The sequence below is a fragment of the Rana temporaria genome, chromosome 2 (assembly GCF_905171775.1).
Source record: "Rana temporaria chromosome 2, aRanTem1.1, whole genome shotgun sequence".
In the NCBI taxonomy this organism is placed as follows: Eukaryota; Metazoa; Chordata; class Amphibia; order Anura; family Ranidae; genus Rana; species Rana temporaria.
The window spans coordinates 465,723,919-465,746,775 of NC_053490.1; the positions used below are offsets into that span (position 1 = coordinate 465,723,919).

A 22,857-nucleotide genomic window follows, 5' to 3' on the forward strand; every position below is an offset into this window, starting at 1 on the left:
AAACGCACAAGGTCCCCCTCTCCCTCTGAGGAGTCCCTCGATTTGGGGCATGCATCCTCAGAAGAGGTTGATTTACCCTCTGGAGATCTGGCAGAAGGTCAGCTGGAAGTAGTGGACTCTGAGGATTCCACTTTGGGAGAACCCTTTTCGGCGTCGCAATCCGAAAAATTGTTGGTCCAGTCCCTCACTGAGATGGTCCGTTCGGCCTTCAAGTTGCCACTTTCAGAGCCAGCTTCAAGTGCAGTCTCGTCTTTAGGCTCCTTAAAAGCTCCTCAAGCTAATTATTCCTTCCCGGTTCACCCCCTGCTGGAAGGGCTTATCTACAAGGATTGGGAACATCCAGATAGATATTTTCTTCCTCCTAAGAAGTTTTCGGTTTTATACCCCATGGAGGAACAATTCACTAAAAAATGGGGCATCCCCAAGGTTGACGCAGCTGTGTCCTGCGTAAACAAATCTTTGACCTGTCCAGTAGACAACGTTCTGGTATTCAAAGATCCGACAGACAAGAGATTAGAGACTTTATTAAAAACCTCTTTTGCTTCGGCGAGAGGAATAACCCAGCCTGCAATTGCGGCTATTGGGATTTGCCAGGCCTTGAAAGACCAGTTTAAAGGGGTCTTAAAGGAATTGCCGGCACAACAGGCCCAGAATTTGGCCGAATTTCCCAGAGCATTATGTTTTGCCATAGATGCTATTAAGGACTCCATTCAGCAGTCCTCACGTCTCACTCTCTCGCTAGTTCATATGCGCAGGTTACTCTGGCTGAAGAACTGGTCTGCTGAAGCCCCGTGTAAAAAATTACTGGCGGGGTTTCCCTTTCATGGAGAGCGTTTGTTTGGGGAAGATCTGGATGCTTATATTCAGAAAATTTCCAGGGGCAAAAGTACACTGTTGCCAGTAAAGAAAAGGTTTAGGGGTTCCCCCTCCTTTAAGAGATCCTCCTCTCCTATCCCTAGTACTTCCGGTACCAGGCAGTTCCGACAGCCTCCTGGACGATTCAATGCAGGTGGGAAGCCACAGGGCCAGCCTCAGGCTTCCAAAAAGCCTTGGAACCGTAAGCCACAGGCCAAGCCAGCAACTAAGTCAGCATTATGAAGGTTCTCCCCCACTCAGCCGGGTGGGGGGAAGGCTTCAGCTGTTTGCGGAGGCTTGGCTAGACAGGATCCAAGACAGGTGGGTCCTCTCTACGGTCTCCGGGGGCTACAAGCTGGAGTTGAGCGAATTTCCTCCACCGCGCTTCTTAACCTCGAACGTCCCAAAGGACCTCGGCAAAAGAAGGTCCTTAGCATTGGCCTTAGATCATCTGTTATCCCAAGGGGTAATCAGAGAACTGCCAGTGGAAGAACAAGGTTTGGGGTTTTTATTCCAATCTCTTCACCGTCCCCAAACCAAACGGGGATGTAAGACCCATCCTGGACCTCAAGGCCTTAAACAAGTTCCTAAAGGTCCAATCATTCCGGATGGAATCGATCAGGTCAGTGGTGGCCTCCCTGCAAGGAGGGGAACTACTAGCGTCCATCGATATAAAGGACGCATACTTGCACGTTCCTATCTTTCTCGACCATCAGAAGCTGCTTCGCTTCGCGGTAAATCAGCGCCACTTCCAGTTCGTGGCCTTACCTTTTGGTCTGGCCACCGCTCCTCGTGTTTTCACGAAAGTATTGGCTCCACTGTTAGCCTATCTAAGGTCTCAAGGCATATCCATAGTAGCCTATCTAGACGACCTATTGGTAGTAGATCGGTCAGTGGCCGATCTAAACTCAGCGGTACACAGAACCGTAAAATTTCTGGAATCCATGGGTTGGGTTCTCAACCTGGACAAGTCAGCCTTAATGCCTGTGCAAAGGCTCGAATATTTGGGTCTACTCATAGACACAAAGCTAAAAAGGGTCTTCCTGCCCCAAAGGAAGTTCGAGGCTTTAAGAGAACTAGTTCAACTAGTCAAAGCAAAGCGTCAGCCTCCCATTCGCCTCTGTATGAGGTTACTGGGAAAGATGGTAGCCTCGTTCGAGGCCGTTCCATTTGCGCAGTTCCACTCAAGGGAGCTTCAACATGCCATTCTGTCCGCTTGGAACAAAAAGGTTCAAGCCTTGGATCTCCCTATGTCTCTCTCCCGGTCAGTCCGGCAGAGCCTTTGTTGGTGGCTGGTTCCCCGGAACCTGCTAAAGGGGAAGTCCTTTGTTCCCGTGACATGGCAGGTTGTGACCACGGACGCCAGTCTGCTAGGCTGGGGTGCAGTCCTGGGAGGTTTGTCTCTCCAGGGGAAATGGTCAGCCTCCGAGAGGTCTCTACCCATAAATCTGCTGGAAATTCGAGCAGTCTATCTAGCCCTGTCAGCTTGGTCAGACAGGTTGAAGGGTCTTCCGGTCAGGGTTCAATCAGACAATGTCACTGCCGTGGCATACATAAATCACCAGGGGGGCACAAGAAGTCGTGCAGCCCAAAGAGAGGTGAATCGAATCCTGACCTGGGCAGAGAAATATGTCCCATGCATATCTGCAGTGTTCATTCCGGGAATAGACAATTGGCGAGCAGACTATCTAAGCCGCCAACAGGTGCTTCCAGGGGAATGGACTCTTCACCCCGACATCTTCCAGAGCATTTGTCAGAGGTGGGGAACACCAGATGTCGATCTCTTTGCATCGAGGTTCAATGCAAGGGTGGGCAACTTTCTGTCCCGGACAAGGGATCCACTTGCTTACGGCACGGATGCACTGGTGTTCCCATGGGACCAGTTCTCCCTAATGTATGCGTTTCCTCCGCTGCAATTATTACCCCGTCTTCTTCGCAGGGTAAAGTCGGAAGGAAGACCAGTGATTCTGGTGGCTCCAGCGTGGCCCAGAAGGGCCTGGTTCACGGACATTGTAAGGATGTCCGTGGGGCAACCGTGGTCCCTTCCGCTTCGGCCGGACCTATTGTCCCAGGGGCCAATATTCCATCCTTCCTTACCGTCTCTCAATTTGACCGTTTGGCTATTGAGTCCCATATCTTAAAGAAAAGGGGTCTCTCTAATGCGGTGGCATCTACTTTGATTAATGCCAGAAAACCGGCATCCAGACTTATCTATTACCGAGTTTGGAAATCTTATGTGGCCTGGTGCGAGACCAGGGGTTGGCATCCCCGGAGGTATCTCATTGGCAGAATTCTGGAGTTTCTGCAGTTAGGGGCAGACATGAAGTTGGCCCTAAGCACCATTAAGGGCCAAATCTCGGCCTTATCGATTTTTTTCCAAAGGCCACTAGCTACACATTCCCTGATCAAAACCTTTTTGCAAGGTGTGATCCGGCTTAGTCCACCAGTCAAGATTCCCTTGTGTCCATGGGATCTGAATCTGGTCCTTTCTGTCTTACAGAAACAACCATTTGAGCCCTTGGCTCATATTCCTTTGGTCCTTCTGACCAGGAAGGTGATATTTTTGGTAGCCATAACCTCCGCCAGGAGGGTTTCGGAGTTGGCGGCCTTGTCTTGTAAGGAACCGTACCTTATATTCCATAATAATATCCTACGGCCCCACCCGGCTTTCCTACCTAAAGTTGTTTCAAAATTTCATTTGAATCAGGATCTTGTTCTCCCGTCTTTTTTCTCAGAACCTAGTTCTGCAAGGGAGAAGTCTTTACATGCGCTAGACGTATTAAGAGCAGTTAAGATCTATCTTAAGGCTACTGCTCAGGTCCGGAAAACTGATACATTGTTTATCCTGCCAGAAGGTCCCAGATGTGGGCAGGCAGCGTCGAAGTCCACTATCTCCAAATGGATTCGGCAGGTCATTACTCAAGCCTATGGCTTGAGGGGAAAGGTTCCCCCGTTTAAGGTTAAAGCACATTCCACTAGAGCAGTGGGTACTTCCTGGGCAGTGCATCATCAAGCCTCCATGGCTCAAGTCTGCAAGGCCGCGACATGGTCGTCTGTCCATACTTTCACTAAATTTTATCAATTGGACATAAGAAAGAATGAGGAGAGCGCCTTTGGGCGCAGTGTGCTGCAGGCTGCAGTTTGATTCCTCATGTCTGATGCCGCCCGGCTTATTTCTTGGGGTCTCCCTCCCCTCATAGCATTGCTTTAGGACGTCCCACATAGTAATTACTATGCTTCTCTGTGTCCCGTGATGTACGATAAAGAAAATAGGATTTTTATAACAGTTTACCTGTAAAATCCTTTTCTTGAAGTACATCACGGGACACAGAGCACCCGCCCCTCTTTTTGGGGTATTTGGGACACTTATTGCTTGCAACAAAACTGAGGCACTCCCGGTATGGGAGGGGTTATATAGGGGAGGGAACTTCTTGCCTTAAGGGCGTGCCAGTGTCCACACCTGAAGGTACTCTCTATAACCCACATAGTAATTACTATGCTTCTCTGTGTCCCGTGATGTACTTCAAGAAAAGGATTTTACAGGTAAACTGTTATAAAAATCCTATTTTTTTTCCTGAAACTTCCCTCCTTAAAATGAAGGTGTGTGTTATACGCCTGTACTTATATGCCGATAAATACAGTAATTGGCAAAAATATTAATTCTGGCAACTGAAATTAATTAACACTCAACCGCTGAATGCCCCTAGTGGTAACACATGATTACATGTGCGCAGGGTTTTTTCTGTCATCGCAACGTTGCACAGTGCACAGTGTTTTTTTTTCTAAATGCCCTTAGCCATGACTAAGCACTGAGACAGTGTGAAACGCGTAGGCTATTCTTTTCCCAATTTTTGCTGCTTTTCTGTGGTGCATTTTGTATTGATTTTACCAATAAAAACAACTCAAGAGTTTTGTTGGAGTGCGGCTGTCCATCCTTTTGAAATTTTTACCATTTTCCATAGAGAGCCGGTCAACATTTCCTGCTATTGCGAATTGGATGCAAAAACCCCCACATCCAATTTGCAATAGTGTGAACCCAGCCTTAAAAGATAGCAGCAAAATCGATGATTACGTTTTAGACTGTGGCTGTGTAGTCCTTTCCATGAAAGCAATGCTCTGTTGTTGCAAGTATTCCACTGGAAAATGTACTTTTCATTTTCTGTCCAAATATGTCTCTGAGCACAATACGCAGACAAGGTTTATTATAAACAAATAGTGAGACTGAACAGATAACTTTTTTTGGGAAGAATACGATCTTTGCTGGAGTCTGGAAAGCGATTCCTGGGAGATGACTGTGGCAGAGTGTGATAAAAGGAATGACAGGCAGACTTGTTAAAGGGCACCGACACAAAGACCACTGCCAAGAGGCAGACTCTTCTACAGAACCTCGAAAACACTCAGGATTCCGCATTTATCCGTTGAATTGGGGGATTAGATTACATATGATGAGCATATGGATATCGTTTATTGTATGCAAACAGAGCTTTGACACAGCTCCAAGTTTTTGAACACAGTTCCAGATATGTGTAAAAGAAAGAAGGTAAAATTTAGAGGCTTTTTATGTGTATGTTTGTTCTGTGTAATGGGCCTGCAGTTGTGTGTATTACTATAGTCTTTGGAGATGAAACGGAATCCTGACATAGTTTTGCTTTATAAAACTATACAATGGCAAGGTTCCATGTCAACAGACGCTAATGAGTATATCCAAGAAGTACTCCTTTTGTTTTTATTGGAGTAACATATACCTAAAAGTATTTAAATTATTTTTACATTTTTTTTTTTTTTGCTTGCTAAGTCATGTTTATCAACTTCAGCCCCAGAAGGATTTACCTTCTTCCTGACCAGAGCACTTTTTGCAATACGGCACTGCGTCACTTTAACTGACAATTGCGTGATTGTGCGACATGGCACCCAAACAAAATTTACATCTTTTTTTTCCCCCACAAATAGATCTTTCTTTTGGTGGTATTTGATCACCTCTGCGGTTTTTATTTTTTGCGCTATCAACAAAAAAGAGCGACATTTTTGGGAAAAAAAGCAATATTTTTTACTTTTTGCTATAATAACTATCCCCAAAAAATAAATAAATAATAATTTCTTTCTCCGTTTAGGCCGATATGTATTCTTCTACATATTTTTAGGTAAATTGCAATAAGCGTATATTGATTGGTTTGTGCAAAAGTTATCGCGTCTACAAAATAGGGGATAGATTTATGGCATTTTTATTATAATTTTTTTTTATTAGTAATGGCGGCGATCTATGATTTTTACCATGACTGCGACATTACAGCGGACATATCGGACACTACTGACATTTATACAGAGATCAGTGCTATAAAAATTCTCTGATTACTGTGTAAATGACACTGGCAGGGAAGAGGTTAACACTAGGGGTTAACTGTGTTCTAACTGTAGGGGGGATGGTCTCACTAGAACATGACCAAGATCAATGGGAGCAGTAGATCCCTGTCATGTTGCTAGGCAGAATAGGGAAATGCCTTGTTTACATGATGGGGCACATCAAGCCTTCAGAAATTCAGTATCTGTGTAGGCAATCCTTTAAGTTCCTCCCTGATGAAACACAGACTGTTAGTTTTTCCCTCCCTTCCTATCTGGTGAAGCCATTGTAGCCGAGACTAGGGAGAATCTCTCTAACAGACAAACCTTGGACAGCTGTAAAAATCTGACTGGAGTCCTTTCTCACTCTTATCCAAATCTGATTTGATCAGGGCTTTTTTTCAGGGGGAACTTGGGGGAACTCAGTTCCACCACCTCTGGCTCAGACCCTTTGGTGCCTGCTCACCACAATCACTTGTAAACACAGAAGTCCGGTTTCTGTGTTTTACAAGTGACAGCTCTGCACTCTGTGTGTAACCCCCCTGAACTCTGCACTCTGTATGTAATGCAATTCTGGTATTTAATGCCCCTTTAAGACCCTTCTACTGTTTGTGAAATATGAACGGGGTCGTGGTTGAGTTCCTGCACCTATTTTCTGAGAAAAAAAGCTCTGGATTTGATAAATAATTTTCCGCTCGGGTCTTTTGAGCTTTCAGTCTAAGAATGATGGGTGGGATGGTGATAACGGGTCCACCACTTGAGAAAATGTCAGCCACATTATGTATGGCTAGCTTAGACAGGGAACCAGCCGACGGGGGAAGAGACCAAAGTGATTACTCTGTGCTATGCATCATCAAACATCAGAACTGCCTGTCTGCAGTAGTGTATTTAGGTTTTCTGCTGCCCTAGGCCTGACTAAACTTGTGCACAACCCTAATTTTAATATGACCCACCCCTTCCTGTCAAGGCCACACCCTTTTCTGTTTAAGACCCGCCCTGAAAATGTTAGTTCTGAGGGCCTGGAGGGGGGAGCAATGGAGTCCTTTAATTTGCATATATTTCCTCTCACTTTCTGTTTGGCTATGGGGCAGAAAGTGAAGGGAAATCTTTGCAATGGGACAGGAATGGTAAAAAATAAACTGACTGGGGCAATAACCTTCCCTTAGGCTGCTTTCACATTGCAGCGTGGAGCCGCGGTGACGGTACAGCCGCGCTATTTGTAGCGCGGCTATACCGTCGTATTTACCGCGATATTCGGGCGCTAGCGGTGAGGTTTAACCCCCGCTAGCGGCCGAAAAAGAGTTAATACCGCGGTATTACCGCGCTTTCCCATTGATTTCAATGGGAAGGCGCGGTATAGGAGCAGTGAACACACCGCTCCTATACCGTGGTAAAGATGCGGCTAGCAGGACTTTTGGTGCGCTCCTGCTAGCGCACCGCTTCAATGTGAAAGCCTTCGGGCTTTCACATTATACACTGCAGGGCATGATTTTTCATGCGGTATAGCAGCGCTATTTTTAGCGCTGTACCGCATGAAAAACGCCCCAGTGTGCAAGGGGCCTTACTCTATCCAAAATTTTTTAAAAAAGTGTTGCCTATACAGTAGGTGTTTGTGATATTGTGCTTTTAGCACGACAGCGTCGGGCTGATACTCGGCGACATGGTGCCGAGATCTCGCACTCACTGGAATAGTGACAGCACATCCCAGCAAGCGCGTCATAGAAGCGACGGGAGATCCGACTTGGATTCCCGCCAATTCTACACGTGTGCGGCGTTTGTTATGAATCCTGAGGGGGAAGTCCCCGCCGGATTTTAAATAAAAATCCGGCATGGGTCCCCCCCTCAGGAGCATACCGGGCCCTTAGGTCTGTTATGGGTTGTAAGGAGAGCCCCCCTACGCCGAAAAAAACGGCGTAGGGGGTCCCCCTACAATCCATACCAGACCCGTATCCAAAGCACGCTACCCGGCCAGCCAGGAAGGGAGTGGGGACGAGCGAGCGCCCCCCCCCTCCTGAGCCGTACCAGGCTGCATGCCCTCAACATGGGGGGGTTGGGTGCTCTGGGGCAGGGGGGCGCACTGCGGCCCCCCCACCTCAGAGCACCCTGTCCCCATGTTGATGAGGACAGGGCCCCTTCCCGACAACCCTGGCCGTTGGTTGTCGGGGTATGCGGGCGGGAGGCTTATCGGAATCTGGGAGCCCTCTTTAATAAGGGGGCCCCCAGATACCGGCCCCCCACCCTAAGTGAATGAGTATGGGGTACATCGTACCCCTACCCATTCACCTGCAAGAAAAGTGGTAAAAACACAAATAAACCACACAGTGTAATAAAATATTTTATTAGTCTGCTCCGGAGGCCGCCCCCTGTCTTCTTTATTAGCTCTTTTACCAGGGGGGGGCTTCTTCTTTGACGTCTTCGGGTGGGTGGGGGCCGCCGTCTGGTTCTCTTCCACCGCCGGGGGGGGTGGCTTTTAAAAAAGCCCCCACCCCCCCGGCGGGTTTCCTTCGGCGTCTTCGGCGGGGCTCTTCTTCTTCCGCTATCCCGACGGGTCTTCTCCGCTATCCGGGGGGTCTCCTTCTATGTTCGCCGCTCTCCGCTGTTGACTCGTCGCACCCCGGTTCTTCGTCTCGCAGTCCGGTCCCTTCTTCCGTGCTGTACGTCTTCCGTGCTGTGAGTTCTTCTTCCGCGCTGTGACGTCATGTTCTTCACTTCTCTTCTTCTCCCGATGTTGACACGCCGGTTCTCCTCGCTGAAATGACGGATGCGCGCCTTGCATCGGACCTATATAGGCCTCACAGTCCCATCATGCTCTGTACCTACCCATGTGATACCTACCACGTGGGTAGGTATCACATGGGTAGGTACAGAGCATGATGGGACTGTGAGGCCTATATAGGTCCGATGCAAGGCGCGCATCCGTCATTTCAGCGAGGAGAACCGGCGTGTCAACATCGGGAGAAGAAGAGAAGTGAAGAACATGACGTCACAGCGCGGAAGAAGAACTCACAGCACGGAAGAAGACGTATAGCACGGAAGAAGGGACCGGACTGCGAGACGAAGAACCGGGGTGCGACGAGTCAACAGCGGAGAGCGGCGAACATAGAAGGAGACCCCCCGGATAGCGGAGAAGACCCGTCGGGATAGCGGAAGAAGAAGAGCCCCGCCGAAGACGCCGAACGAAACCCGCCGGGGGGGTGGGGGCTTTTTTAAAAGCCACCCCCCCGGCGGTGGAAGAGAACCAGACGGCGGCCCCCACCCACCCGAAGACGTCAAAGAAGAAGCCCCCCCCTGGTAAATGAGCTAATAAAGAAGACAGGGGGCGGCCTCCGGAGCAGACTAATAAAATATTTTATTACACTGTGTGGTTTATTTGTGTTTTTACCACTTTTCTTGCAGGTGAATGGGTAGGGGTACGATGTACCCCATACTCATTCACTTAGGGTGGGGGGCCGGTATCTGGGGGCCCCCTTATTAAAGGGGGCTCCCAGATTCCGATAAGCCTCCCGCCCGCATACCCCGACAACCAACGGCCAGGGTTGTCGGGAAGGGGTCCTGTCCTCATCAACATGGGGACAGGGTGCTCTGAGGTGGGGGGGCCGCAGTGCGCCCCCCTGCCCCAGAGCACCCAACCCCCCCATGTTGAGGGCATGCAGCCTGGTACGGCTCAGGAGGGGGGGGGGGGGCGCTCGCTCGTCCCCACTCCCTTCCTGGCTGGCCGGGTAGCGTGCTTTGGATACGGGTCTGGTATGGATTGTAGGGGGACCCCCTACGCCGTTTTTTTCGGCGTAGGGGGGCTCTCCTTACAACCCATAACAGACCTAAGGGCCCGGTATGCTCCTGAGGGGGGGACCCATGCCGGATTTTTATTTAAAATCCGGCGGGGACTTCCCCCTCAGGATTCATAACAAACGCCGCACACGTGTAGAATTGGCGGGAATCCAAGTCGGATCTCCCGTCGCTTCTATGACGGCTCTGTCTCCATCGCGGCAAGCCAGCTCGGCGCTGGCTCCCGCGATGGGGCTCGTAGGTGCTCAATCTCGCCGAGAAAGAGAGCGAGATTGACACAAAATCGGGTTCACCTACTGTAGTTCTACTTATGGAGAGGACTAAGAAGATATAACCATACCAATGGTGCAGCAGAAAACATATAGCACAGCGAGGAATGTTTGTTGGTCAGGATGATAGGACAGTGAAAATTAGAAGCACCGCCCACCACAGTTGCGAAATGCCGGCCGCCCGCATACTGGAAGCAGTGTGGCCGCTTTATGGGGGCGCTAGACTAATTTGCCTCTCTGCCCAGTCCGCCGCATAAGACTGGCGCTACACTAACACTGTAGCGCAAGCCAGTGGGGAATCTTTCCGTACTGCCACCCTGCAAAGTGCTGCCCTAGGCCTGGGCCTTGTTGGCCTAGGCCAGGATACAGCATTGCCTGTCTGCCATATAACCAATCCTATGTCAGATCTAAATATGGGACAAGAGGAGACAAGCAGAGAGTAAAATAATATTGTTTATAGCGCAAAAAATTAAAACTGCAGAGGTGATCAAATACCACCAAAAAAAACGATATTTGTGGGAAAAAAAGATCATCAATTTTGTTTGGGTACAACGTCGCACAACCGCGCAATTGTCAGTTAAAGTGACGTAGTCCCGTACTGCAAAAAATGGCCTGGTCATTAAGGGGGTAAATCCTTCCGGAGCTTGATTGGTTAAATACATCCTTCTCCTCAGTTTTTACAAAGAAACAGGAGGGAGATCATAAACAGAAATGCATTGTTAGTAACACAGCACATAACGTACCCTTGTGGCTTGCAGAGTTCAAAACAGATTAAAGAAATTGTATGTGGTTAAATCACCAGGACCAGAGTCTGCTGCTGTTTTTCAACTTCCTTAAACAGACCAAGGTGTTCAGTGTAAAGTGGCAGTTATGGTGGTAGTTTCAAAGTTTTGTGTTACACGATCTTAGTGCAATGGTCTTGAAAACACATAATACATTAAGATGAGAAGAGAGGTAACCGCTCAAGAGAACCAGAGAATCAGTCTTCTGGGATCCGAATCTGGGGTGCAGGCAATGCAATCAGAATGCAGATTTAAATGAAAGAAAGGGCTGGGACAGCCGCACTCCAAAAAACTTCTCCTTTAATAAAAATGGGTCACAAAATTACATGCCACGGCCAAAAACAGAACAAAAACTGACGCGTTTCGCACTGTCTCAGTGCTTATGCCACTGAGACACAGTGCGAAACACGTCAGCTTTTTTGTTCTGTTTTTGTAATTTTGTGACCCATTTTTATTAAAGGAGAAGTTTTTTGGAGTGCGGCTGTCCCAGCCCTTTCTTTCATTTAAATCGACATAATACATTAAACTTAATCTTGGGACACACAAACGCAATAATGTACCGAATTGTTGGTAGAATATAAAAGATGAGGTTATGCCCAGGAAATAGATACCCAACATTTTAAAGCAGAGGTCCACCTAAACAAAAAATATTAAAAGTTACAAATACGGCAGCTGCTGACTTTTTATAAATGGACACTTACCTGTCCAGGGTGCCCACGATGTCGGCAGCCAAGGACAAGCAATCGCTCGTCTCTCTGCTGCCCCCGCCGCCATCCTCAGTGAGGGAACCAGGGAGTGAAACATTGTGGCTCCACTGCCTGGTTCCCTACTGCGCGAGTCGTGCTGCGCATTTTCACTGCTCCCTGCTGTGTTCGGGGAACTGTGTGTTTTCCAGAACACAGCTTGGGGGGGGTGTGGAGTGGCGTACATATCCGCAGATTCTGTGGATCTCTATGCCCAGAAGTGGGTGCAAATACCTGTAGGTATCTGTACCCCCTCCCCCCTGAAAGGTTCAAAATGTGACACCGGAGAGGGGAAGGGTTCCAAAAAGCGGAGGTTCACTTTTTGTGTGGACCTCCGCTTTAAGGCTTAAAATTGCACGCGCCCCTGAAAAGGCGACACATTTCAGTACCCTATATTTTCCATAGGCGAAGCTCTTGTGCTAGTATTATTGCTCTAACTCTGGGGTGCGTGTCTATATGTGTATCGAAGAATTTATGTTTTCATGAATAGGCGTTTACGTTCATACATGTATGTATGCGAGGGTAGGGGGGCCTCTCAAATTTTGGGGATGGGGTTTACACAGGTCCCCTTTTGTGATGATTTTTTGGTTACAAGTTTTCTTTAATGAGACCTCTGATGTCTCACCTGTCCTCCAAAAAATCAAATTCAGTGCAGATCACACTGCTTAAAGCTAAGTACACACTTGTGCGTTTTCCATGCGGCAGCGTTTCTCGTGTACAGCAACCAATTCATTTGAATGGACTGCTGAATCCACACAAAAAATAAAAACCGCAGAGGTGATCAAATACCACCAAAAGAAAGCTCTATTTGTGTGAAAAAACGATCATCAATTTTGTTTGGGCACAACTTCGCACAACCGCGCAATTGTTAGTTAAAGCGACGCAGTGCCGTATTGCAAAAAATGGCCTGGTCATTAAAGGGGTAAATCCTTTCCGGGCAGAAATGGTTAAATACATCCTTCTCCTCGGTTTTTACAAAAAAATAGGAGAGAGATCATAAACAGGACTGTATTGTTCGTAGCACAGCACATAACGTACCCTTGTGGCTTGCAGTGTTCAAAATGGATTTATAAAATAATTTTTATGTGGTTAAACCAGGACCAGAGTCTGCTGTTGTTTTTCAACTTCCTTAAACAGACCAAGGTGTTCAGTGTAAAGTGACAGTTAGAGTGTTATGGCAAAAAAATTACAACTGTCCGCTTTTATTCACCTAGGCAAAAGGAAAAGATAAACTGCTGCTGTAGCTGCTTTACTATGTTAGTCACTTATGTAAAGTCCATCAAATCCATTTAAATCTAATATGTACTACCCTCTCCAGAAAGTATTGTTATTCAAAGGTGTCTCAGTTTCTCCTCCATAGGTTGAGGAGCAGGAACAGGAACACTGCATCCATCACCAGGCTAAAAAAAAAAAAAAAAAAAAAATTCTCTCACTAATAACATTTACATCAACCCCATATATGTGTATATTATTTGTTTGTACACGTAGTAGGGCCAGAAAACAATAGTTTTCTTCTTTTTTTTTTTTTTTTCTTTTTTTTTATCCTAAAATACACTGACACTAAAGTTTTGTATTCCTATTTTGTTTTCTCCTTTTTAATTCCACCTAAACATACTGACCCTGAAACTAACCTAGATCAAGCCTTGATCTAGCCATCTTCTCTGTATGTAGACAGAATATGAAGCAGTCGTACATGGCAACCAAGTTTGTTCAGCAAAGTTTTGAACAGTAAAGATAGAAAATGATTTGTTGTTGTCACAGCTGCTCCAGATTTTGGCCACTCCTTCTTTATATATATATATATATATATATATATATATATATATATATATATATATATATATATATATATATATATATATATATATATATATATATATATATATATATATAAAAATTCTCCTCAACGCATCTTTTTCTCCATTTAGAAGGAGAAAGCGAGCACAGGGGTGTTTTTTTTCTCCCCCCACAGCGATTATGTAATTGGGAATCAGCTTGCTCTGCATGCTGGGAGCATGATATGGAGTGCGCCCCCAGCACAAACACTGGTGCACATACTGTATATGCTGCTCCTCTGAAGAAGACTCAGGGCTAGATTCATAAAGCCTGCGTTAGTTTGTGCGGGTGTAGCGTATCCTATTTACGCTACGCCTCCGCAACTTAGACGGGCAAGTGCAGTATTCACAAAGCACTTGCTCCGTAAGTTGCGGCGGCGTAGCGTAAATCTGCCGGCGTAAGCGCGCCAAATTCAAATTCTGAAGAGGTGGGCGTGTTTTATGCAAATAAAACATGACCCCACGTAAATGACATCTTTAACGAACGGCGCATGCGCCGTTTGTGAAAGAATCCCAGTGCGCATGCTTGAAATTATGCCGCAAATTGTCAATGCTTTCGACGTGGACGACTTACCTATCCGTGAACGACTTACACAAACGACGCAAAATTCGGCGCTGGCCCGACGTCCATACTTAACATTGGTTGCTCCTCATATAGCAGGAGCAACGTTACGCTGGAAAAAGCCTTGCGCAAACCACGTAAAAACTCCGCCGGGCGCACATACATTTCTGAATCGTGTATCCAGCTCATTTGCATATTCTACGCTGAAATCGACGGAAGCGCCACCTAGCGGCCAGCGCAAATATGCAACTAAGATACGACGGTGTAAGAGACTTACGCCAGTCGGATCTTAGGCAAATTTCGGCGTATCTTGCTTTCTGAATACAGAAAGAAGATACGCCGGCGCAGATTTGAATTTACACGGCGTATCAATAGATACGCCGGCGTAAATTCTCTCTGAATCTAGCCCTCAGTTCTGTGATGCTGCATACACAGTATATGTGACATCAGCGTAGATAGGTTCAATTTCAAACATTGGAATGTAGCTCATGGTGACCAATCTTAGAAATGACAATTCCAAGCCTGTTTTTACATTTTAGGGAACTGATCATCACATCTTGGTGAAGAAATATTTTCATTTCCCCAACTAGCAGGAACCCTAATGCCTTGTTCACACGATCGGATATTCTCTGTCGGGATAAACTCTGACGGAATTCCGCTCAAGCTGTCTTGCATACACACTGTCACACCAAATTTCGACTGTCAACAACACAGTGACGTACAACACTATGACGAGCCGAAAAAGTTCAATGCTTCCAAGCATGCGTCGACTTGATTCTGAGCAATTTTTTTTTCTCCGTCGGAGTTCCCTACGAAATTTCCTTTCTAAATTCCGACAGAAAAAAGTCAGATGGCGCACACACACACACATGGTCGGAATATCAGATGAAAAAATTCCGTCTGACTTTTTCCATCGGAAATTCCGATCGTGTGTACAAGGCATAAGGTGTCTGCACAGACTAGTTTTCATTTTAGAAATGCTTCCCTTGGGGAATAAATTGCAAACAAGCCAACAGCCAACCCGGGTGAGGACATTGGCGTAATATGTTCATGACTTCAGCCAGCTCCTGAACAAAAAAAGGGGGCACCAAAATATAATAAACCGAGGTCGGACTTTTGAGGCACAGTAAACAATGGAGATTGTATGAGAAAATTACAATATTTATTGAAAGAAGTACATGATACATAAAAGCATAAAGAAGAATTAAAAAACATATATATTATGATACATGATATATAGTGAGCCCTTGTGCGTCAACTCGTTTCGCTGTTAAGCTTCTTCAGGACACATTCAATGTTCGTTGGTGGCAAGAAAGAGAACGGGTCTCACTATCTTGCATGGGGGACAACGGTTGTGTTCACAAGATTCCAAATCCAATGGTGTGTCAAAAAATAGTCATGAGGACCAGTGGCTCATATATTCCATATAGAAGATATCCTCGCACACATTATTCCAAACAGATTGTAAATGGCGTGGCATAAGGGGAAAAGATGGGTATGGACAGGTGACTGGAGTAGGGATTGTTATATTCCCTAGATCCTGGTTACAGTGGAATGTAATATAACCTTAGAACAAGAACAGCTCAACTGTATATGAGCAGGAGATATACGGTAATGTTGTCCAAACGGATGAATCCCCTTAAGACCATTAAGGTGGAGAAAAGTCATATGCTAATCAGCCAGCTCCTGTCCCCATAGTTCCTTTCCTGACAGTTGAATAAGAACAATCAGTTGCAATGGGGAGTTCGCCAGGAGTCATTTTTTTTTTGATGGGTCATCTGGTGTTGTTCATCGTGAAATCTGCATTGCTGGAAAGCATGATTCTATTTTCACCATGGGACCCTTTTTTTCTTTCTTTTTTTTTTGCTGTGTGATTTATGTGATTAAGTAGGAGTACTAGTCTTTATTCCTTCACATTGGGGGATATCAGGGGGCCACTCCCTTTTTTTTTTTTTAAAGGAGATTTCCAGATTCTGATTTCCCCGTATCTACCGGGTCAGGAATGTGAGGAAAAAGCCCTTGTCCTCATCAACATGGGAACATGGTTCTTAGCCACGGCCCCCAACCCCAGCAGGGTACCCTCCCAATGCTGAATGCATGTGACCTGCTATGGTAAAGGAGGGGGGTGCAAGCTAGACTGTATGCTCTGATATGGTCCAGTGCGGATTTTGAGGGGTGGGCCCCATGTTTTTTTTGTTTTTTGCTTGAGGTTCCCCCTTCATATATGATATGAAACTTTGGAGGGACACCACATAGATTACTTAATTGGTTACAAGGACATGGGTGTCTGGCCCAAACAGTGACCTTGCTTCTTGGCTCCTGTTGACTTCAATGGGGTTCAGATTAACATTTGCAGTTCCCAGATAATTTTAGTCTGTTCTGCAAATGTCTCGTGAATCAAACCCAGACACAATCGGAACATCACTAGTTATGAATTGCAATTTGCATGAAAAATAGACACGATTAGTTGTAGTTGGTGAATTCAATGGGTTTTTTTTTTTTATTTATTTCAAAGCAACATCTAGCTTTTTAATTAATGTGGAGTTCTTCTATAAAAGTTATTCACAGTGCAGATCTTTTTATTTTTAATTCCCGTCATAACTTCCTGCATCCAACTGTTTGTTTTAGATATAGCCTCTTATTAATCAGCTTTCCTTCCTTTTGTAGAGACATTTTATGTTACGAGGAAAAATAATTGCTATGGTGCATTCAGCCATCTTGACACAATTTGTCACCTTTTGGGTGTGGAGGTCACATAGAAAAGTGTAGGAGCACTTAATTCATGTGACTTTTTGCTCTCTGAAGGGTCATGATTAACACAGACCTAAAGGAATTCTTTCTTACTGCTCCCCAGGGGGCTGCTTGGCATTTTACACTTTGATCATTTTACAATTGTGTCCAAGGCAAACGTTTCGTCATGTTTCAGAGGTGTGTAAAGACCACAGTTCTCATTTGCTGCGTTTTGCATTACCTGAGTTAGATTTGAAGTAAGTTCCCTATAATACTCTATTAGGTCTAAAGAGTCAACATGCTATAGTAACATTATCATTTTAGAAAAAATACAGCAAATTCAGTTGACGCTGAACTGGCACAAAACTATTTTAATCAAATATAAAGCTCAGTAGCTTGCAACGTTGCTTGTGCATTGAAATTGCATCTAAAATCATTGGGGTAGATTCAGAAAGCAATTACGCTTGCGTATCCAAAGATACGCAGCGTTATTGCTTACTTGCGCCGGCGTATCTACTTTCCTTATTCAGAAAGCTAGATACGCCGGCTTTAACCTAAGATACGAATGGCATAAGTCTCTTATGCCTTTGTATCTTAGGGTGCATTCTTACGCTGGCCGCTAGGTGGCGCTCCCCTAGATGTCAGCGTAGAGTATGCAAATTGCATACTAACGCCGATTCTCAAACGTACGTGCGCCCGGCGTTCGATTTTTACGTCGTTTGCGTACGTCGTTTTCGTCGTAAGGCTGCTCCTGCTATCAGCAGGGGCAGCCAATGTTAAGTATGGATGTCGTTCCCGCGTTGCGATTTGAACTTGTTACGTCGTTTGCGTAAGTCTTTGGTGAATGGCGCTGGACGCCATTTACGTTCACATCGAGGCAAATGACGTCCTTGCGACGTCATTTACCGCAATGCACGACGGGAAATTTTCCCGACGGAGCATGTGCAGTACGTTTGGCGCGGGAACGCGCCTAATTTAAATGATCCACGCCCCCTACGGGATCATTTAAATTACGCGCGCTTACGCCGGCCACTTTTACGAAACGCCCCCGCAAATTACGGAGCAAATGCTTCATGAATGAAGCGTAGCTCAAGTAATTTACGGAGGCGTAGCGTAAAAACGGTACGCTGCGCCTCCGTAGCAGTGCGCGCCCCTACCTGAATATACCCCACTCTGTGTAAACAGGGCAACATGGAATGTTTCCAGGCTATATTCTCTGTAAATCAAGAATGTGTGAATATAGAAAATACTGCATTATGGCTACTAATTTGTGCTGACTTTCCTAGGAAATATAAGATAAAGGAACCCTGTGATATTAATTGTGCAGAATTTTTTTTTAGAGCACCTACCACGCAAAGTGCAATCATCACACTAGTAAAATGCTTATACCTAGAATAATAAGTAAAGTGCTCTGTAATTAAATCTAATTATACAATCTACAATCTAAACAAAAACGATATGTATCTTAAACATTTGCAAAGTATAATATAGCACAACAAGGTTCAGAAAATTGGGACTTTGTATATACATCTAATAGTAAATACACACCAGTTAAAATATCACAATGTTTTATTGTATACAAAAAGGATTTCCTTTTTTTATACAATAAAAATGTCTCATATTTTAACTGGTGTGTATTTACTATTGGACGTATATACAATGTCTGAATTTTCGGAACTTTGTTGTGGTTCATCAGTTGTACCTCCTTTTGGTATATTGATATTTCAAAAGGGTCACCACCTTTATATGTATTCAGTATAATATAGCAGATATATCTCAAAGAAAAAAATGTGCAATGTGTCCAAAACGATAACAACAGTCCCATACACCATCCATTCTTCATTAAACAACAATCTTCAGAAAGTGCAACAAATTTCTTTATGTGCATAAGGAATTCACACTTTATCCCCCAATGAAAACAGCACTGATATGTCCTTTCATCTGGTTTGATGGACCTCACTAACAGAAGGTCAAACTCCCTTTTTTAGTATAAACCTGTATCACAGCTTGTATCCTGGGCCACTCTTCATACTGGTCATCAGTCTCTCCAATATGGATGTCATAGAAAAAAGACAAACCACTCAGTAAGATGACGTCCTAGCTCCACCCTAAGTAGTGACGCCACCGCCCCTCTAATGCTTATCGTCCAGTCGGTTTTCTCAAAGGAATCCTAAAAAATTAGTATGCTGTTCCTCCCCATCCAGTGTGGTATTTTTCAAATTTTACATTTGAATTTGCCCCATTCGCACAGAAGGAGTTTACATGCAGTGTCAATGGAGAAACGTTTTTATAAATACATTCCTTTGTGTGCACCAAATGTTTTTGCAAACTTTGCCCTGCATAGCCTTTATGGCAAGCAGAGCTGTGGATGCAACATAAAATGTCCTCCCACTACAGGCAGAAAACTACAGGGGGCAGATACAAGACCAGTCACCTTGCATACTGAGAGAGAACAGCAGTGAACGGTCTTTATTACAGAAAACACCTGAACAGAGGCAAAGTAAAGGAGTTTTTTTTCTTTATGCTAGCTCACTGCACAGATGTGAAAAATACACAAAAGACCCCAATATTCAAGTGAGAATAGACATGTCTCTTGTATGTAGACAATATTTGTTTAGCCCCAAATTCAGGGAATTTAAATTTACTGTGTGTAGTCAGGCATTGCTGAAAAGTACTGATGGAAGTACTAATAGGGCATACCGTCTAAATGCAAGTGTCTGTGAAGTTTGTCATATACAGTAGCTGTAGTAGATTGTCATTTGGTTTTTATAGTGTTGAAGATGTTTCATTAACGGGGTTGTAAAGGAAACATTTTTTTCATAATAAGCATCCTTTACCTGCAGACATTCCTCTTTTCACTTCCTCATTGTTAGTTTTTGCTCATAAGTTGCTCTATTTCTTCTCTGTTCTGTTCACTTCCTGCTTGTTACTCACCACCGTGAAGGGAGGCTTTACTGCGGTGGTCAGTGACGTGCTCGCCCCCTCCTGGGAACTACATCTGGGCGTCAGGACGCTCTCTACGTGTTAGAGACTTCAAGGAGGCGTGAATTACTGGGCGTGCCGCAATGCATACTGGGAAATGTAGTTCTTACATGAACGAGCGTCGCAAACCAGGAAGTGAATGAGAGAACAGAAACTAGAATGCCGGAGGTGATATAGATGAATGAATTTAATAGGTATTTACTCGTTTTTTAACAGAATCATTACACTATTCTGTCTGTCTACCTTGCAGACATTAATTTTAGCCAAAATTATTTTTTTCTTTAATCATTCAAGTGGCTTCTCTCGTTCATCAACAACTCCAGTTAAAGGAAAAGTACAGCCAAAGCTTGTTTGGCTGTACTTCTCCTCTGGATCACAGGAGTACAGTTCGTTCTGCACTCCTGTGACCTGTTTTCAGCAGACAGCGGACTGAAGGCCGCTGACGGCTGACGTCGCCAAGCCAGTGAATTGCAACCATATGGTCGGGATCCGCACACTTACCTGCATCGGCACTCGGCTCAGCCTTTCAGCGAGCCACTGAGAGCCTGAGCCGGATGCTCCCTCTCCCTCCACAGCCCAGTGCTCCAGTGAGCGAGGAGAGGGGTAGAGCAGAGAGCAGTGACTGATACTCAACGGTTCTCTGCTCAGGGAGCTCTGAGCTGTTGGTGGTGTTTTATTGCTCAGTTCTCAGTGTTAGAGCTGGCAGAGGACAGATGCAGCATTGGACAGATGCTGAATCCAGCTAGGCAAGTATGAATCTAAAAACAAAAAAACATATAGCCAGATTCAGTGAGACTGGCATAACTTTGAGGCGGCGTAGCGTATCGCATATACGCTACGCCACCGTAAGTCAGAGAGGCAAGTGCTGTATTCACAAACACTTGCCTCCTAAGTTACGGCGGCGTAGCGTAAATGGGCCGGCCTAAGCGCGCCTAATTCAAATGTGGAACAGGAAGGCGTGTTTTATGTAAATGATTCGTGACCTGACGTGATTGACGCTTTTTACGAAAAGGCGCATGTGCCGTCTGTGGACATATCCCAGTGTGCATTGCTCCAAGGTACGCCGCAAGGACGTATTGGTTTCGACGTGAACGTAAATTACGTCCAGCCCCATTCACGGACGACTTACGCAAACGACAGTAAATTTTCAAATTTCGACGCAGGAACAACGGCCATACTTAACATTGGCTAGGCCAGCTATTTGTTCAACTAACAGTACGCCGGAAAAAGCCTTACGTAAACGACGTAAAAAAATGTGCCGGGCGCACGTATGTTTCTGAATCGGCGTATCTAGTCATTTGCATATTCTACGCCGATCTCAACGGAAGCGCCACCTAGCTGCCAGCGTAAATATGCACCCTAAGATACAACGGCGTAGGAGACTTACGCCGCTCGTATATTAGCCTAATTTAAGCGTATCTGGTTTCCAGAATACGCTTAAATTTGTGACGGCGTAGATTCAGAGTTACGACGGCGTATCTACTGATACGCCGGCGTAACTCTTTATGAATCTAGCTAATAGTTCTCTTTTAAATTTGACACACTACTATTAACATCAGTGCAGATTATTTCACTGGTAAGACTTGTAAGACTTGAACACAGGACACTTTGGGGCTACTAAATATAAAAATCAATATTCTTTTGCAAAGGCCAAGTTTTTCAACTAATGTGATTGCCATACATCTGCTAGAACCATTAGAATATAGAAGCTTTTAAAGTACGAGAATTCAGGATTAGCTCCTTCTTTTTAATGAGAATGCATTTCTATGCACTCTAAGCATTAGACACTCCCTGCAGCAGCCCAATCTCCAGGAAACAGTAACTGTTGGTAGGGAAAATCCATTCAATAAGATATAAATTCTAAAAATGAAATAAGAAAATCAATTATAATGTGCTGTAAAAGCGTTGGGAGCAGAACTGAGATGGATTCACAATTCCGACAACAAAACCGTGGATTTTTTTCTGACTGAATTTTGTCTCAAACTTGTGTTGCATACACACGGTCACACAAAATTCTGACCGTCAAATTTTTGCTGCTGGAAATTCCGACAGAAAAAGTCCAATGGGGCCTACACAAGCTCACATCGAAATTTTCTTGTTGGAAATTCCGACCGTGTGTATGCGCCATTAGGATGGTCTAATTCAAACCAGCCATACAAGGATTGAAATTTGTCTGGTTTGACAGGGACTGGCTAAATTTCATTCCATGTATGGGTAGGGAGGTTGTACAGAAGAATATCTACAGATCAACTTCTGTACATTCGCTCTGACTGATTTTCCTTGCTCGATTAGTGCCACAGACTATAGCCGGTGCATTGCCACGAAATGAGATTTGCCATGGAATGAGATGGTCCGCCTCCATCACATCCTATTGGCTCACTCTGGTCACGTGACATATTTAAACGTCAAGTATCGACGCAAACTACAGTCTCAGCTAGGCTATCATAGGGAGAGGATCTCCTCTCCCTGTGATAGCTAAAGCTGCACGGAGCTATTTGCGTAGTGCTGCGCCTGCGCACTACTACTTTACCTGCACCCGATGCTCTACTTTCTGTTCCCCGTTCCCTGAGCCTTAACGGGGGACGGGGAGTAGAGCTGCGGGCGCGGGGTGTAGTTGGCACTGGCGGGAGGCACGCTGACAGCGCTATCGGGCATTGGGATCCCGATAGCGCTGTGGATCTATCGCGCTCGCGGGGAGGCATGACAGCACTATCGGGCAGAGGGATCCCGATATCGCTGTAGATCCCGAAGTGACATTGTAATGAAGGAGAACATTTATTAGCCTGACATTGTAATAAAAGAGAACATTTATTAGCCTGACATTGTAATAAAAGAGAACATTTATTAGCCTAGTAAATGTATGAGCTTCTGTGGCCCGATTCCGCTCTCGGAATCGGGCCACAGAGGCCATGTGAGCTCCGTGCACCAGCTCCGTGCAGCTTCAGCTATCACAGGGAGAGGAGATCCTCTCCCTAT

At 45.3% G+C, this 22,857-nt stretch overlaps 1 protein-coding gene across 4 annotated transcripts in view; it reads left to right on the forward strand.

Annotated features, from left to right (window-relative positions):
- Positions 1–22,857, forward strand: part of PIR (pirin) — a 96,173-nt gene that overhangs the window by 60,911 nt on the left and 12,405 nt on the right. The gene's annotated exons all lie outside the window — the stretch shown is intronic.